The sequence below is a fragment of the Calliphora vicina genome, chromosome 4 (assembly GCF_958450345.1).
Source record: "Calliphora vicina chromosome 4, idCalVici1.1, whole genome shotgun sequence".
Taxonomy (NCBI): Eukaryota; Metazoa; Arthropoda; class Insecta; order Diptera; family Calliphoridae; genus Calliphora; species Calliphora vicina.
The window spans coordinates 53730862-53745946 of record NC_088783.1 but is presented as its reverse complement, the minus strand read 5'-3'; the positions used below and the strand labels follow the sequence as shown (position 1 = coordinate 53745946).

General features: G+C 28.5%; 1 protein-coding gene across 1 annotated transcript in view; it reads right to left on the bottom strand.

Moving 5' to 3' along the window:
* The window catches only part of LOC135957790 (uncharacterized), a 39888-nt gene extending 26562 nt beyond the window's left edge, over positions 1–13326 (bottom strand). Inside the window, exons 1-2 of the mRNA XM_065508595.1 lie at positions 13106–13326; positions 7486–8891 (exon numbers count right to left, since the gene is read on the bottom strand). The gene's annotated coding sequence lies outside the window, so the exon portion shown is untranslated. The remainder of the gene's footprint in view (positions 1–7485; positions 8892–13105) is intronic.
* Between the last annotated feature and the right edge of the window lie 1759 nt (positions 13327–15085).

Genomic DNA, 15085 nt, shown 5'->3' with positions numbered 1-15085 from the left:
AACTTTTTTAAAAAAAAATTAAAAACAATTTGAAAAAAAAAAATTATTTTGTTTAAATAATAATATTTAAAAAAACAAATTTTTAAGTATAATTTGGTGATATAGCTCTTTCACTTGTTGTTAACTTATTTTTTTTTTGCCCCACTGTAGTGTCGTAACAGGTGTTATTTTGGCATAAAATTCTAAATATTTTATTTAAATGTTTATTTGCCAAATGAAAATCGTTTATAAACAATATTATAAATCTTGAAAAATTACATTTAGGAAAATTTATGGAGCTGGCTGGTAAATATTTCAACAAATTAAAAAAGGGAAATCATAATTTGTAAACAGCAAATAAAAAACAACAGAAAAATAAAAACAAAATTGCTTAAATTCAAGGTAAAACTCACCTTGAAATAAACAAAATAAATAAAAATTTTGAAGAAGAAAACAAAAAAAATCAATTCAGCGGAAAATTTTGTTTAATGTTTCAAATAATTTTACAAAATAAACAAAACTGAAATGTAATGAAACTGCAAATTATTGTAAAATGTTTTCTAAAAAAAAACAGACAACATTTCACAATTTTATTATAAATTACAATAATGTTTAGAGTTTTATTTATAATTTTAACCTAGAACTGCAGACGAAATTGGGTTACTATTTCCCTTTTTCTGTTAACTAAGCAAAAAAAAAAAAAAGTTTAAACAATAAAACTTTTGGTTTTTGTTTTTAAACAATAAACAAATTAAATAATGCTGTGTTTTCATTAGCCCCTCCTTCTTTTTAAAATAAAAATAAAACTAAAACTCTTAGAAAAAGAAAACATTACAGATTTCACTTCACACTTGCCCTCAAAATAAAAATAAATTTTGAAAATAGAGAAGTGAAATTATATGATTTTTCTTCTTATTTTTTTGTTTAAAATTAAATTTAAATTATGGCTGTTAATTTACTACAGCAATTAATTTAATATTTTAGTTAATTCATATGTAAACATTTTATTAACATTAACATTAGTTTAAGTCAAAAATTTACTCCAAAAAAATTGGGTTATAATTAAAATTTCCACTGTATTTGAAATTGTAGGTGCCGTTTGTCTGTCTGTTACACTTTTATTTGGATTTCTTTTTAATTACAGTTTTCAAATGAAATGGAAAGTATTTGTTTATAATAAATTTTCTTTTTTGTTTTACCAGGGGGAGTTAAACTTGTCACATACTTTTTTTGATTTAAGTACATACTTAGTTGTGTGAGAATTCTGTATTTATATCTAATCTTTTTTGGGAAGGGGGTTTAATGTGCGATTAGAGAGACTTTTTTATATAACCTAGATTTTATAGGAAAAGTTTTTGTTTTGTGTCTAACTCATAGATGGGTCACTTTCGCCGTTTAGGGTTAAATTTAATAATTGTTAAAAAAATAACAGAAAGCATCAGAGTAATTGCAGTTTAAATTCTCATTCTCTAAGGTTCGAGATTTATTTTCACTTACAAAGATTCGTTATTTTAAAAATTCTCTAAAATTGTTTGGATTTATTTTTAAACATTTTGTTTTATTATTATTTTTGAATTCGTATGATAAGTATTATTTACTTAAAATAATATATATAATAAATTATTCTTTCTTAAAAACGTTCCACCATTTTTTTTCTTATTAACATATAAATAAATATTTATACAAGTTCTAAAATAATTGAATAAATAAATAAAAACTGGCACACCACACACTTCATTTGAACTTGAAAAAATAAATAAATAATACGCTTTTGTTCAGTTATTGTATATTCGAAAATGTACCAAAAATAAACACCTTTGCATACAAACATAAACGTAAAAGTACCCACCATTTAATATAAATATTTGAAACAGGAATAAACCAAAAATAACACGTTTCATATCTATACTTCTTTTCATTTAAGAAAAGATTATGGTTGATAATGCAAATTAATTTGAAATCATTTCAAAACTTTATTCTTTATTAAATTCATAAATCTAAAATCATAAAGAATAGCAAGTAACGGTGCCATTTGTTTGAAAAAAAAAATACAATTTGTTTGAAAATTATGCAAATTTGCAAACCAAATTTCTTTATTTAAATTGATTTGGTGAAACTTTCATTTGTTCTGTTTTGTAGGAAAAAAAGTTGTATTAAAAAAATGTAAAGGTAAAAAATGCAATTTATTTATGTTTCTTAATAACGGGTGGGCGCCAGACAACCGGCTAAACAATTCAGTTGTTGCATGAGAAATATTTCGGTTGCCGTTTTGTTCTACCCTGTGGACTATTTTCATGAGGAAACCACAAACAGCTGATGCTCTGAAAGTTGAAATTCGACGGTGAATTGACAACATAAGCGTACGGTATTTTCTATATAAGGATCAAATTTTTTTTAAAATAGCGGTGTTTTGCCAAATTTCTAGAGGTGACTTATTTTATACATCAATGCAAAAAAGTTCCCTTTTGACGGTTCTCATTTTATGTGACTAGTTTCTAAATAAAGTACCGCTAATTTCCCCTTTTAGGGTTCCTATTTCAGTCAGAATCAAATGGGTCTAATTTTATGTGTCTAAGTTCATTAATTTAGAAAATCCAAGTACTATTCAAAAAGGAAAAAATCCAATTAATTCCTCATATGAGCTTAATTTCTTTTTGTACGTTCACTATGATAGAAATTTCGAAAAGTAGAGTAACTTCGGGTAATGTGGACTACCGTTTTGTTTCTTCTAAATTTTGGCCACAATATATATGGATATTAAAAGAGTTGTGAAGCAATAAATTAGCTAATGTATTCTCTAATGGTTTTTGCAGTTGAATATTTTTTCCGTTAAAGGATAAAAAATTTATGTGAAAATATTGTAAGGAACCCAAAAATCAGCATTAAAAAAATTGGAGGGTAATATGGACCACTATATGAGGGTAATGTGGACTAGTATTTAATGAATAAAATTCATGAACCAGCTAATCATGAATGATTAAAAAATTTAATTTCAATATATTTTTATTAATACAAACTAAAAAGTCGCGTTCTTGGCTTAGATAGATTGCTTACAAAGTACATAGTTATTGTCGGGTAATATGGACCAGTAGTACATAATCAAGTAATTTAAGTGGTCCACATTACACGAACTTGGGTTACAGTGGTAAAAAGTTATTTTTACCTAATAATCTAAATGTGCTTAAATTCTTACCAAATATATGCAAAACTACGTGTCCTCTTTAACTATATAAAACAACCAAACATTAAATTCTACCAAGTAACTGTACCAAATTTTGTTTCTTACTTGAGCCGAAAAAAATGTTGAGCAGGCGCATTAATTTCAATACAAGAATTAAAAGTCAACATATCAATAACTCATGAAAGCATATGTGCAATTGTCGTTTCAAACAAATTGTAAAATGTACGACAAATCAGTTTTATCATACCTTCAATAGTTTCTGAAAAAAGACACTGGTCCACATTAGACGCATAGTCCACAATACCCGAAGTTACTCTAGCATTTGGAGACAGAAAAGGTACCATTTAGCTCTCCCATTAAACTTCTCCATCCTTGATTCTTACTTCACTAAGAACCATACCACCTTAGTTTTAAGTTGGTAAATACAATACTTTTAGAGTACTATTAGAAGTAAAAGTACCAATTAAACGTTTTTCCATTGATTATCCACTAAACTGAAATTTCAAATACTTTGTTTTCATAAAAGTGTTGTGTAAAACACAAATTTTACAGGAGATGGTTTTTTCGATTATTTTGAAATTTATACATAAAATTAAAAATGTTATGATGCGATATAATATAATTTCGTTCAAGCCATGATACAATAATTGTAGAAGGTAGAATCACTAGGGAGAGTTTTCAATATTTAGCCCTATAATGTCAAACTTTGATTTTGATTTTTTTTCATATTTTTTATATTTTCTTTTGTTTGACATTACAAGAATTGTATAAATTGTTATTTATGAATAGTTTTTAATGAAATTTCACAGTTATGTAAAATTTTCTATTCAAAATGGAAAAATAAAAACGAATTTTGAAATCTATTACCAGCAATCCCGCAATTCCCAAAAAAGTGTTGAAAAATCCCAAAAATGGAAATTTTTAGTTTTTTGGACTATAATATCCATACCAGGGTCGGAGTTATCGGAACCCTTTACAAAATAATTAAAAGCATATTGGGCCATCTAAAATCGGTTACTATATTTTGATGTCGAATATGCGATTTGAGAATTTTTGCCCTAAAGTTTAATTTTACATAAAAAATAGGTGTTTTTTTGAATGGACCTGTCCCTTCGGTAACAAAAATTTTTAATTTTTTTTTTATTTAAAATATTTTATGAAAACTTAGCTTTCAGAAAGTATAAATTCCTTATACATCCTCTTAGAAATTTTTTGTGATAACTTAAAAAGAAAAACAGTTCTTTTTTCCCAAAAAAAATTATCGAAAATCGGCTTTTTAAAATTTTTTTAATTCTAATGCATATTACTTTAAACTTAGTCATTATTTTTAAACAGTTCTTTTTCTATTTGACACATACATATGTTGTAGTCCAATGAAGGAAAACTGGACAAAATCGGAAAATATTTGGATACGCTATTTGAAATCGGAACACAAACGAAGAAATAGCGTCGTTTTAAAAATGTAACATACCCGAGGTATCCTACTTTGAGGACTACTACCTTGGTCGCGCCCCTGGTGGGCCCATGAGGTCCACCTTCAGAACTTAAACTCGACAACACTTCTTCTTTGCGCATGTGAAATTTCTTTCAAACCAATCTAACCATTAAGAAGTTACAGATTTATTTCCTTCTTTTTTTTCTATACCACTATGTGTCGCTTACGATAAAACTCGTTTACTGTATAATAATTTACCCTATAATTTTGAAGTTATTAACAATTTTGATATTCTGAGAACGCTAAAACATCAGTCGGTCAATAAAAAAAAATTAGAAAATGTCGCTTACGATAATTTGGCGCTAAGGTCTCGATATATGAACCAATTTAAATCGCTAATCATTTGCTTAAAATGTCCAAATTTACACCTAGCTACTACTTAGCATTATAGTTCCAAATAAAACTCCAGCTAGTTAATTTTTGTTTCAATATATCAAAATTACCATCATAATTTTTAATAAAATGCAATTTTCTATTTTTACCCCTTTTTGGTAACTTTTGTCTCCATTGTGGTAATTAATACACATGTGAGTGCAAATAAATTTGAATATCGTAGTGACAGCTCATAATTAAATGTTCATATGTCTATGACAATTTATAGAAAAACATAATTTATGAAAAAATGTACCAAAAATAAAATTCTTTTTAATTCATCTCTTTAGGGTTCGAATTTCCAAACTTATTTAGTTTATACCCTTCACCATGAGTGGCAGGGGTATATATAAGGTTGTCATTCCGTTTGTAATTTCTACATTTTTTATTTGCGACCCCACAAAGTATATAGTATATTCTGGATCGTTATAGATAGCGAAGTCGATATAGACATGTATGTTGAAATCAACTTTCCGTAGCCCCCAAATAACTTACAAACATGATTGATACATCAATATATCGGGATTTCTCCCGGATCGGTTGCTGTTTAAAATCGAGAAAATCGGCCCACAAATGGCTGAAGTATAAGGAAATTTTTTTTGTCATAATTTTTTTTTACTAATAAATTTAAAAAATTAAAAAAAAAAATTTACAAAATTTTGAAAAAAAAAAATTTTAAATTTTCAAATAAAATTTAAAAAAAAAATTAAGTTTAGTTTGGAGAAGGGTATATAAGATTCGGCACAGCCGAATATAGTTATCTTGTTTTAATTACAATATTTCCTGGGAATGGAGAAAGTTCGTGAAATTGTTTATCCTAGTCTATAAGTAAAATATGTAATTAATTGTTATTTTGAATTATTCGATTGAATACTATAGTATTTAGGTTAAATCTTTGATAAAAAAAAACTGCTGGCATAACTGTCCGTGTTTTTCCTTATATATCAGCCATTTGTAGGCCGATTTTCTCGATTTTAAATAGCAAAAAATTTTGAAACATAAAAAATTTTTTTTTGGAAATTAAAAAAAACAATTTCGAAAAAAAAATTAAAAAATTTTGAAATTTTTTTTTTAAATTTTCAAAAAAAAAATTTAAGTTTAGTTTGGAGAAGCCTATATAAGATTTGGCATAGCCGAATATAGTTCTCTTACTTGTTTTAATTACAATATTTCCTGGGAATGGAGAAAGTTCATGAAATTGTTAATCCTAGTCTATAAGTAAAATATGGGGAATTCCACGAAAATCGCTACTTTTTTTCAAGATGATTTGAATAGAAGAAAATAATAAAATGTTACTATGTGAAAGTACTTAGATCATTTTACAATATTTTAAAAACAAAAATAATAGTTTAAACTGATAATATCTAATTTTTTTAATGTTTTAGGCTAAAATTGAGGCGAAAACTAGGCTCCCAATTAGCTTGTAGTATGAAATAAATTTGACTCTGATTGCTTTTTTGCTATTGCCAAATTGTTTATTGAAACCGAATGAATATTTTCTATTAATGTTTTTAGTTTTTGTATACATATATTTACAGAATATATATTGTTTTATTATAAGAGAAAAATCTGTCACGTACGGTATGTCACGTACGATATTAAATTTTATTTATTATAAAATCATCCAAAGATTGTTTTTATTTAAATATGACGGATTGTAAAGGAAAAATATTTCGTTTAGTGTAAGAAATTAAAAGAAAACATAACGCCTCTCACGATTCGATTATTTTCGCATATTTCTACATGTACCTCAAAATGAGTTCCGTTTTATGTCACGTACGATATACCCTTATTTCGCTCAATATTTTGGACAACAATATTTCGAAAGAACTTTTTATTATTTTAAAATATAGTACCCTCTGAATGGAACATAAAGAACAAATTATTTTTCAGATACTCTTATTTTTGCAAAATCTATTCCAATCTATAGGCGTACAAATGTCACGTACGATGATATGGAATTGCCCATATGTAATTAATTGATTTTTTTTTTGTTATTTTCAATTATTCCATTGAATACTATAGTATTTAGTTAAAGCTTTGATAAAAAAAACTGCTGGCATAACTAGTTTAAAAGCTAGTCGTAAAGGAATTATCATGAATTACAAATATATTGTTGCAATTTATATGATAAAAAATAAAAAAAATCCTTAAACATGGGGAAAAACGTTTTCTCCGATAAAATTCTAAAAACTTTAAAACATCTGTACTTGTTTTCAATATAATTTTCATAAAAAAACTATTGTATTTTGTAATTTCGAAAAAAAAACAAAATCCCCTTTTAATTAATCATCATTATTCGTTGGCTAATTTGTATTCTGTCAATAATCAACTTATTAGTTAATATTCAAAATACTTCCTTATAACATAAATAAAACAAAATATTCATTTACATTAATTGAATGTTTTGAATAAAAAAAACACAAAATTTAAACATATTTTGAAATGAATTACTTACTTGGGGGGTACTTTTTTTAGGTGTTGAATGCAAAAAAGAAAACCAAAAATGTTCCAAAATTAAGCACCAAATTTATTCCCTTTTTTTTAATAAATGCTGCTGCTTTTGTTGTTGTTTTCTTGATGTTGGATTTTGGATGTTTTTGTTTTGCTGCCACACTTTTCTTTAATTGTTGTTGTTGTTGATGCTGGGGATTTTTTTCTCTCTCTTTTTTGTTTTGAATTTTTTTGTGTTTTGTTTTCGTTGATTTTGTTATTTTTGGTCAATTAAGATCTTTGATCTTTATTAATTTAAAAAATACACAAGTTTTTTTTATGCATTTATGTTTGTTTTGGAATAAATAAAATCTTTTTTTAAGAATATTTTTTGTGGAAATAAAAATATGAAAAAGATTTTTCTTTAATTGAGAAAATTGTGAAATTGGCTGGTAAAATGTTGTTGTTGTTTTTATTATCAGTATGACACTATTTTTTTTTATTTAATTTTAGTTTGTATTTCAAAAAACTGTCTGTGTTTGGTTGTGTGTGTTTTATTTTTTAGAACATTGATGTTGCTGTTTGGGTTATTGCACTTTTTATGTTGGTTTGGTTTATGTGTGGCATCAACATGTACGGCTGTTGCATGCAATATTTATGTATGTTGCTGTTTTTTAGGACAAACCACATAAACACAGATACTCTCACAAAATTTTAAATATTGTTATTTTTGCTTAAAACGCGTGGTTTCTGCTTGCTTTTTGTTTAATTAATGAAATTTTGAGAACAAAATTTTTAATTTTTTTATTTCACTTTTCTGGACTGTTGCTGTTGTTGTTCTTATTGTTTTTAGCACTGATTTGCATAAATTTATTTTCATTAAATTCAATTAAACTTAATCTGTAACGTCGTTTAATTTTATTGATCTTTAAACGCCTCGTTTTATGTTTCATTACACTGTGTTTAATATGAGACTCTAATATTTTGATCACTTGGTTTGTAAGATCGTGTGCGTGTAAAAAAAGAGTATTGTTGAGTCTATTGAGTTTTCTTGTCTTTGGCTCCGTCTCTGCAGAATATTGAATTTCCGTGTAAGATTTCAAGTGTTTCGTTTTTGGTTGGTTTCTTTTTCTCCGCTGTTGTTTCTATTGTAATGTGTTTTATTATAATGGTTGTTAGAAAGAAATACTGCCAGCCAGCCAGCCAAAGTGGTAGATCTTCTTTAGTTGAGTTGTCAAGGCCAATAAACTGTATTTAGTGGCAAGTCAGTCAAGTCAGTCTTCCTTAACCACTTCTTTTTCTTGTTTATTGTTGGTTGGCTGATTGTTGGTGCGCTGCTCTTTTCTTCATTTATTCTTCAACTTCTTTGCCAAAGTTGCTGTGTTTTTTTTTATTCTTCTTTTGCCTGCTGCTGCCTGCTTAATGTTTTGGCTATTTGAAAACAGTGAGGGAAAATTTAATGGGGGTTTACTTGGGGCGGAAATTAAATAGAGGCAGATGTAAAAAATATTACATATTAAATAAATTAAAGAGATATCCTGGTTTAAAAAACAATATTACGTATTAGTTCTTGAGACTATTTGCAGCTAGATAAGTGATCGCAACTCATAGCCACCAGGGACTGAACGTAGTTGACAAATGTCAAGAAAATTCTTGAAAAAAATTAAAAGTAAACAAGTAAGAGAGCTACATTCGGCTGTGCCGAATCTTATATATCTTTCACTAAACCATAATTTTTTTAAATTGTTTTTATAAATTTAAAAAAAATTTTTTTTTCCAAATTTTTTTTTTTGGAAGAATTTTTGAAAAAAAAAATTTTTTTGGATGACAAATTTTTTCCCGATTTTGACCCATTCTAGGTCCAACTTACTATAGCCTTGTATACATCGTTTCAATGGACTTTGAACTATTTATTATTAGATATCCATATTGTCTATATTAATGATTTAGTAATCCAGATATAGGTCAAAAATAGGGTCAACATCGAGGTTCTCCCGGTTTTTTCCTTATATCACAGCCATTTATGGGCCGATTTTGTTGATTTTAAATGGCTACCGAGCCGGGAGAATTCTCGATATATTGATATATGAATCATGTATGTAAGTTATTTGGGGGCTACATAAAGTTGATTTCAACATACAGACGGACATGGCTATATCGACTTCGCTATCTATAACAATCCAGAATATATATACTTTGTGCGGTCGCAAATGAAAAATGTAGAAATTACAAACGGAATGACAAACTTATATATACCCTTGTCACTCATGGAGAAGTGATTATGGCATTCGAAATTATTTTACTATACGAAATCTCATTCGATCACGACTGAGGTAATTCCTCCCCTGAATTATTGATCGCATTCAGCACCTGATGGCTATAATTGCCGACCACTGGTTTAAAGATATCTGAGGATTCTAGGTTGTAAGATCAATTGTGTTACATGATCTCTAATATTTTCTGAGGGACTTTATACAGACTTCCAGTGGAAGCCAATGTTTTTTTGATATTAGATTGATCGGGGAGGCACTCTTTATGACAGAAATATTCGTGTAAACATTGCTATCATTGTCGACAGTCAGACGGCATATCTTTCACTATTTCTTCAGCACATTTATTCTAATCAGCAGGTATTTTTAGAGGGCTGCTTATGATTGGAATGGTGTAAAATATATATGATGTAAGGTTGTCAGAAAAATATGGTTCAAATGCTAAGAGAAACGCACTTTACAACTTTTGAAAAGAAACCCGAAGAACATTTTAAGGCCGGAGCGGGATCTGCTTTCAATATTTTTGGAAGAATACAGATTGCTTTCTTCAGCGAGTTAATAAAAGATGGAGTGCAATATAACGAGAAATTATCATTTCAATGGAAACCGGCTGAACATTAACAGACTGATGTCAGTGTTAACCCTCTAAGAGTGCCTCAAGGCATGCATTACAAAACACCGATTATCTCAATAAGTAATTATGTTTTTATACCCTTCAGCTTCGTGAGAAGGGTATATATAAGTTTGTTATTCCGTTTGTAATTTCCACAATATAATTTTTCGACCCTATAAAGTATATATATTCTGTATGCTTATAGATAGCGGAGTCGATTAAGCCATGACCGACTGTCTGTCTGTTAAAATCAATTTTCTGAAGACCCCAGATATCTTCGGGATCCAAATCTTCAATATGAATTCTGTCAGACATGCTTTCGAGAAGTTTCCTATGTAAAATCAGCAAAATCGGTCCACAAATGGCTGAGATATGAAGAAAAAACCAGGACAACCTCGATTTTTGACCTATTTTTGATCTATATCTGGATTACTAAGTCATTAATATAGACAATATGGATATATAATGATAGATATTTCAAAGACCTTTGCAACGACGTATATAAGATCATAATAAGTTGGACCTACAATGGGTCAAAATCCGAAAAAATATTTTTTAACCCGAATTTTTTTTACCCAAAAAAAAAAATTAAAAAAACAAAAAAAAATTTTAAGTATAATTTGGTGGAGGGTATATAAGATTCGCCACAACCCTTTAAACCCTTTGTAAACCTTTCCCTCGAAGGTCGAAATGCATTCTGACTTTTAGTTTTTGTTTTGTCAGCTGTTTTGTAAGTGCTGTCATAATTTTAGCACGTGAAATTTTGTGTGTCATGTTTTTTTAGCCGTATAAAACTCTCCAATGGCGACATGGAAAGTTATACTCCTCAAAAACACTTCTCCTGAAACTCAAAGTCGAAATTAATCTTTAGCGGCGTTGACAATTTTCATCTAAACGGATACGTAAACAAATAAAATTCGCTCTTCTGGGACACTGATCTTATATTCATAAAACAATGTAATTAACTCGGTTACTGTGGCTAGTGATCAGTAATGAACCATGATCAACTATTACCGCAAATTAATGAATTGGGGACTTGTAGTCACACAGAGCAAACAGATTCGTGATAGCAACCGAATTTGTTGCCAATCGAATGATTCTGTCTTAGTGACCGAATTTTACAGTTGTGGCTACAATATTTTGGAAGGGGCAACTAAAGTTTGGTTGCCTCAACTGAAATTCTTCTTTATCAACTGACTTTCTGTTGTTAAAACTGAAAAATTCTATGTGTGCAACCGAATCATTCGATTGGCAACAAATTCGGTTGCTATCACGAATATGTTTTCTCTGTGCAGAGACCTGCGCCGACAAAATTTCCCGGCGCCGGCGGCTGACTCCAAAAATGGTCGGCGGCGGTTCAAAGCCAGCTGTTAGCCGACTAAAGAATAACTACTCAAATTCTAAATAACTAAAAATTTAAAAATTAAAATTCCGAAAATTTTAAAATTTATCGGAGGCTATAATAACCCTGCTTGTGGTTATAACTTGTAGTAGCAACTGGACATACAGTTTACGCGACAATGGATTTTTTTTTTGTAATTTGTAGTGACCGACAAGATCTCTCGATTCTACAGCCATCTTTCATTGGTGTTTTTTGAAGTTACTTTGTGAAAAAGTTTCAGACTCTTGGAAGTTCTTAAATAAAATATCCCACAAGACTACGAGATATTTAAAACACTTGAAAATACTGCAAAAGAGTCCAAATGGAAATAAACAATGGCGGCGATCACAGCAATGTCAGCTTCCAATAGCAAAGGTTCAAAGCTTAACTCAGAATAGCTTTGAATTAGTTGTAGATTTTGCGAAAAACCTTCCTACGACAACTATCCAATAGATTACTTCTATAATGTGACTGCACTCTAGATTACTTAGAGACACTTTAGTGACAAAAAACTTCACGCTAGATTACCTGGGATGTATTAAGTAACCAATTGACTTTTCTCTGCACTACAAAGTGCTCATGCGTGTCAAATGATTGACTTAAAAATGAGTCAAATGACCCAGAATATTTGGTTTATGACTTAAAAATGCGGTTTTTTTTTCAAATTTTTAGACATTTGTACAATATAAATTTATTCAAAGTATTGGCCATTGTTAGCGATGACCTTTTCCCATATTTCTGGCAAAATATGGATTCCGAGCCAAAAGAACTGCTCATCTTTTAAGGCCAAAAAGGAATCAATACAATTTCGGATACTCTATTCCAAAATGAAGCGTATCCCAGAGGAAGCGTTCTGCTTTGATCGGAACAAATAGTAGTCGGATGGGGCAAGGTCTGAACTATAAAGCGGATGAGGCAAAACTTCCCAACCACTTCAAACCAAATGTTTTTTTCTCTTGTAAACTCTTTTTCAATATTAAGAGTCGATAGGTTAATATTATTCGATTTGATGTAACTTAACTTTTCTAAATGTCAAATTAATGGAGAAAAAACTTTCTGGTTTAACAATTCTTTAACAATTAAACAAGACGAAAAATTTGTACCTGATTTAATACAGTTTTTTACACAGATTTTAACTATAAAGAGTTGTTTAGGATGTTCCAACTGCCTCTATTTAAATTTCCTTCCCTGTAGTGGTTTGGTGGGTTTTTTTGTACAGATTTATTTCTTTTTTTTCTCTGTTCTCACTCAACAGAAACAATTGTATTTGTTTTGTTTTTTCTTTATTTGTATTATTTGCTGTTGTATTCTTTTGTCTTTATTATATTTTATTTTCAGTATTTCAGACAAGTTTCTCGTTTTTTTTTTATTATTTTGTTACCACTTTAATGATGTGATGATCATCCAAAAACTTTTCACACAGAATTATATTATTTAAAAAAATAAATAAAACCGGCTTAAATTAAAACACTTTTTTTGAAATTAAATTAAATTTTATTTGCACTTTTTTTCAGAAAATAAATTTTAAAATTTTTGTGTCATTGCAAACAAATCTTCTTTCTTTTATTATTTCTATAATATACACTTGGTTGGTATTATTACCCAAAAATTTATTTAAAATGTTTTTTTCTATTTGCATTAAAAATATCGAGAAAAAAAAACACTGAATCTACGACGAACGTGTTCCGCTGTCAAGCAGTGTTAAATCTAAACTGATGTATTTCAATATACGTGATCTACAATTTTGTATATTTTCTGTTTGTTTTTGTTGTTGTGCTCGTAGTAAACGATTCTATAAAATAACGTTAATAAAACGTGGCGTAGCTGCTAACTAAACGCTGCCGCTGTCAAGTCTATAAAGTAGTATATTCTATGCGTCTTTTTTTTTTTGTTTGTTTGTTTGTTTACTGATAATATACAACATTAGCAGCAGAGGTTGAGGCAGAGCCTTACGCAGCAGAGTTACTCACAGCAACAACATGTTTTTTGTTCATCTTCATATCAATACATTTAGCTGCTACAAAGAAAGAAACAGATGATTTTAATATTAAACTTTCTCTCATTTAAAAAAAAATAAATCCTACAGAAGCAGCAACAACAACATAATCTCTCAGCAGCTTAAGTTTTGTTTACATTTTGAATTTTCACCATAAAGATCTTCCCAAATGAAGCGTTCTATAACTCGCAGTCTTGTTTGGATTGTGTTGCGATCGCCGACATTAGTATTTGAGTGTTAAAATCAAATTAACATGTCTCCGATTCGATCTGTTTTGAAAATGCAATTTGTGTGATTACTGTAAACAAAAATATATATTTATATATGTATATTGTTTTGACATTTGATAAACAATTATCAGCTTTTGCTTTAATCAACTTAATTAACAAATACAGAAGTTCTTTTTAATAAAGAATTCACAAAATCAAATTCCTTTACACGAGTTTTCCGGCAGATTCATTTGTTATGAGGAGAAATGTTATTTACAGTAATGTAAATAACATTGATCACAGTTCATTCTGCTATAAAGAACTTTACCTGCAACTTATCAAAGAAAACGGAGCGATTAAATTAGGGGTAGTTCAGATTCACATTTGCTTGAAATAATAGCGATCGCAATTACTTTGGAATATTTTCTGCTTGTTTGAAACAATTTTTTTACAAAGAACTTTTACTACAACTTATCAAGGATAGCGGAGCGATAATTATCACATAATAAAACATGTGATCCTTTAAAGGGGTGTAGTTCACATTCTAAAAGATTCAGATTTGCTTGAAATAATATCGCCCCAAACTACTTAGGAATATTTCTGCTTCGTTAAAGCTAAACATTTTAACGATTATTCGTTCTCTATTATTCGATTAATTTTTTATTCGTTACCAAAATCAATTAATAAATGAAAATTTCTTTATTTAGTAGTTTAAACGAATTTTTTGTTATAAAGTAATTTTTTTTTTTCAAATTATTCGTTTTTAATTATTCGAATAATATTTTATTCGCTGCAAAAATCGTATATTGTTTAATATTTATCATTATGGTACTAATTTTAATTATGTTTTGTGGATCCCTAGCCAAACTGTTAACGATTAATCGTTCTTATTTATTCGATTAATTTTTTATTCGTTGCTAATATCACATTTTATACCGAAATTGTCGTTATTAACGTTTTATAAAAAAATTTATTAATTCTGCCTTCTAATTTTATTCGATTATTCGTTTATAATTATACGAATAATATTTTATTCGCTACAAAAATCTTAGATTGTTTAATATTTTTTTGTTATGACACAAATTTGAATTATGTTTTGCAGTTCTTAGGCCAACATTTTAACGATTAATCGTTTTTAATTATTCGATTAATTTTT